This window comes from Euprymna scolopes, chromosome 12 (genome assembly GCF_053919585.1).
Source record: "Euprymna scolopes isolate OS-2025 chromosome 12, ASM5391958v1, whole genome shotgun sequence".
Lineage (NCBI taxonomy): Eukaryota > Metazoa > Mollusca > Cephalopoda > Sepiida > Sepiolidae > Euprymna > Euprymna scolopes.
Window position 1 is genome coordinate 73,890,254 of NC_136493.1, and position 4,740 is coordinate 73,894,993.

General features: G+C 35.6%; 1 pseudogene; it reads right to left on the reverse strand.

The window, feature by feature from the left end:
* Positions 1-2,782: 2,782 nt before the first annotated feature.
* LOC145291788 (U2 spliceosomal RNA) lies at positions 2,783-2,908 on the reverse strand (annotated as a pseudogene).
* Between the last annotated feature and the right edge of the window lie 1,832 nt (positions 2,909-4,740).

A 4,740-nucleotide genomic window follows, 5' to 3' on the forward strand; every position in this document is an offset into this window, starting at 1 on the left:
GAGTTGTGCTATCTTGTTAAACGTTGTTAATGTTGGTGTATGTTCCCAGTTTCGAAAGAAAGAGTGCCTTCAAAAAATTTGAACTAATAAATTTGCCTATGCACTACTCCAGTATAGAATGGGAGTCAAGAGAATTAAAATTGAAACTGAATTAGTAACTTTGAATTTAGGCTGAAGAGAGAATATACTGTTAATTGATGATGAGGCAAGAAAATGTTGAACCGATGCTTTAAGGCATGTACATTATCTGCCGAGTAACCATAACTACTGTGTGCATGAATCGTTTGAGGTGCATAAAGTTAGAATTACAATGAAGTGTTAGGTGAATGTAATGACTATATAAAAAAACTAACACAAGCAATCGATGTATATGAATGAATATGGGTAGGGACGATCTCAGAGGAAATTAATTAATTTGACCTAAATAAAATGTGCCCATTAAGTGTTTTATTTGAAACCGTTTGATAAAGAAGAAAAACATAATTTTAAAGTACTATAAAAATGGCCTTACATATTTTAATGTTATCATTACGCAATTTTAATGTTATCATTACGTAATTTTAATGTGTGATCATGTAAATATATGAAATCCACGTTAACTCTTTCCCAATTACAGGATGATTCCATATATGTTATTGATCTTGCTATTAAAATTTACGCGCAGACACACATACACACAGGAATCGTTGCTAGAGAAAGATGTTTCTATAAGGCAATATTGCAAACTCAAAGTTTAAGTTATAATTTTTGATTTTTTGTACTATATATTTGTTATGATTTTTATTTATTTCAATGTAAATATATTAAAAACGTCTCTCTACTTATATATATAAAAGGTGTGTGTGTGTGTGTGTGTGTGTGTGTGTGTGTGTGTGTGTGTGTGTGTGTGTGTGTGTGTGTGTGTGTCTATATGTATGAGTTTCTTCTCCATACTCTCAAACAGCTGAACTGATCTTTTTTTAATTTCACACAAATGTACTTTATGTATCGGAGGGGGGGGGGTTCTTAAATGCTTTACATCGGAATGACTCAGGAAACATCGGGCCTCCCTAATAGTCGTTTCTAAATATTGAGTGGCTACACGAATAATAGGAATCGAAGATTGATTAGAGCGTAAAAGAAAATTTTTTTATAGTCAAACTAATTTAAGTAAGAAAACTCAACATTGTAAAACATTTAAAGCTTAGCTAAACTTTTGATACAAAAAAAAGAATGTAATTATTAGATTTTAACTACACATTATTTCATTATTATCGATTTTACGTTTAATTTTTGTTTTTAAATGCACGGATTGAAAGACAGGCCGATACAAAAAGAAAACAAACACACACTGTGGTGAAAGAGAGAGAAATTCATTTATGGATCGGGATGGATTACAGAGGGAGCGTAGGAGCGTCAAGCAGAAAAAGGTACAAACCACATGTTACGCTGATTAGATTTCTTGATAAGGTAGTGGTTACCATGATTAGTAGTTACTACACAGGTTTCAACATTGACCACATAAACTTTTCACGACAGTATGTAGCAGTCGAAAAATAAAATGTAACATAGTTTTATAAAAATAAAGTTATTAATTTATTCATCGAATTTTCACCCAAACAGAAACCGCTAAATTTTATATATATATATATATATATATATATATATATATATATATATATATATACTAGCATGGGTGCCCGGTGTTGCCCGGCTGTTTAGAGACGTGTATTGAGCAAAAAAAAAGTGGTAACAGGAAGGCAGGCTCGAACCCATACCGCGAAGGAGGAAAAGAACATGAAAAAAACGTGACGTCTTTGCTATTACGACCACCGCCAAACCGGAAGTGACGTAGGTTTAAATTAAGGCTAGAGGGGATGACTTTCGAAAATATCGGTGAAAAAAAGCGACCCCTCCCTGTAGAAAAATGCGCAGTTGAGGGTGAAGAAATTAATATTTTTAACCAATTTTTCGGTATTTGTCGTTTGAAAGGTCGAGCTTCAAAACGATACTGATCTTGTGAAAATCCGTCGCCTCTGTCTGAAATACATAAGGTGCGGAGTTCGATTCCTAATAACAGTCAAGCTATGCTGAAGAGGGGTAGGGCCCGAAACATGTCATGTACGTAGATTATTGTTTTTAAAAAATAATAAATAAAATAAAATATTATTTGTTTAAGTCCAAATAAAAAATGGGCAATTTTCTGATAAAAAAAAACACTTGATCTCCAAAGGTGGAGACGCTAACCTTAATATCGTTTAAACAAGGCCGATAGCCATTAGTCGCGTGCTCTCATGTAATGAATGAATGCGTAAATGTAGGATTGACATGAAATTCTTAAAGATAAACTAAAATGACCGAAAAATGGGCTGAAATGACTTAAATAAATAAAAAGTAAATGACTTAGAATGACTTTAATGTAATTAAGGATGAATTGAATGACCTTAAGAATGACTTGAATGCTTAAAAAATAACTGGAATCCTTCAAAAACAACTTGAATGATCTAGAGAATGATTTAAATGGCTTTGAGACTGGCTGGTTGTAAAGTGGGTGATCATTTTACATTAAATTAATACAGAAAAGTGACCCCTACTTTATATCACAAAGTTACAAACATAAGTACAGCATGTAGTAAGAAAAAATACTACACTTTGATCTTGGTCAAAATGCCAAGAAAAGGGTATTTATTTGCTCCCCAACCGAACAAATTAGGCACAAGGCCGATTTTTTATGTGAGGAGTGAAGGGAAAATGGGGGCCAACTCCCCGGGGAATAGGGGAGCTGGATAGTGACAATTGATATGAAGGGTTGCCCCTACATTGACCAAGGTCTTATATGTGGGGTTGCCCCCACATATGGTCTTTGCTTACAGTATCTGCCGGAACAGATACTACACCTTGATCTTGGCCAAAAGGCCAAGAAAAGGGTATTTATTTGCCCCCCCCCCACCGAGCAAATTAGGCACAAGGCCGATTTTTAAAGTGCGGAGTGAAGGGGAATGGGGACCAACTCCCCGGGGAGTAAGGGAGCTGGATAGTGACAATTGGTATTAAAGTTGCCCCTACATTGACCAAGGTCTTATATGTGGGGTTGCCCCCACATAGGTCTTTGCTTACAGTATTTGCCGGAACAGATACTATACTCAGATCTTCACCAAAAGGTCAAGAAAAGCTTTAAAAGCTAAGAACAGCATCTATTAACAGACTTTTGATCTTAACCAAAAAGGCCAAGCACAAAAGTGTTACGGACAGACCGACAAACCGACCGACCGATCGACCGACGGAGTGACTTATATAGTCGCTTGCACGCGACTAAATATCAACAACAAAATCTAAGTGTATATATGGTTCCAATTTCAACGCTCACAGAAGTCTAATAGCGCACTTCCGGCCGCTTCTCCGTGTACAGGACTGATGTGAGATTCCTGTACTTCTTGTCTCAATAGTGGCTTCATATCGCATCCATTTTTTTATAATTAATCTTCTCACTAACATAGTAGATGCCTGTAGATGCCTCCAAAACATGCATTGGATATTTTTTCTTTTTTATTATTAGTTTCTCTTTTTCTTTTCGATGACCTCCTCTTACGGTTGACTTGGCAAAACTCCTCGGTATTCGTACATATCATCCACCATTACCTAGTCCACGCGGGTTTCTAATCTCATTTTCTGATATTCTCATCTGGGATGGTGTCTTGTGAACACGACACTTTCACTATTGTTGGGATATCAACTATTGTTGCATAGCGGACTGGGTGTATCCGTAATACACAGTTTTCTATATAACGGGTATATGTTTATATGTGCGTATATAGCCGTACTGTATATATAACGGAGTTTATATATGCATGTGATTGTCTAGCAGCTTTGTGTCGTCTGTGACGTATAGGTGTACATATGTGTTAATGGATGCGAGTATGTGAGTAACAGATTCAACTACAGTTCATTGATGAGACGAGAACAAAATGACGATTAAGTGTTACATCAAGCCAAAAGGGGAACATACCTTCGTACATTGGTTGTTCTTGCTTGACAGGTCTGTAAAAACTGCAATGAAGATTCATCCCGGGGAACGATAATCGATACTCGGGTTATATTTTCATGCAAGATTTATTTCCGAATGTTTACCGTCTTTGCTGTTGCACGTAGTTCCTGCCTCCGATAGGTTTTTCGGCATACAGAAACCATTATCCGTCCCTATCTAACCGGGTCTCTACCTAACTCCTCATCTATCTAACTCAACTTCTCTACGTATCCATTTTACAATCTTCCCTTACTGTTCGTTATCTGGCGTCATTACTGAGTCATCTTTGGTTTAGTTTCATCTATTATCCTAACATTTTGTTTATGTTTAAAATTGAAAAGTTATTATTTAAATTCTTAACATAAATATATAATTTCTCAGAAATATCTGATTAGTTTCGTAACTTTTTTTTTTTTGCCATCCGAACACTTTTTTATTCATAAATATTCACAATCGCCCATGATTAGGTGCCCGGAGTTTTTCGGGAGACCATCAATAAAACACTATAGACAATTAATAGTTTCGCAGTCTTCTAACAAACTAGACCACAAAGCTTCACAGATTTTGAAAATTACATAACTCTTCCCATTGTTATTTCTTAGATAATGAAGCAATCTGATATAAGATAAATGGCGCTAATACCATTTTAGACAAGTAAATGCGTCAGTTCGGAATTTTTGAGATGAAGTATGAATGTTTGTATTATTTGGATTAAGCGGACAATTGTTCTTATCTTG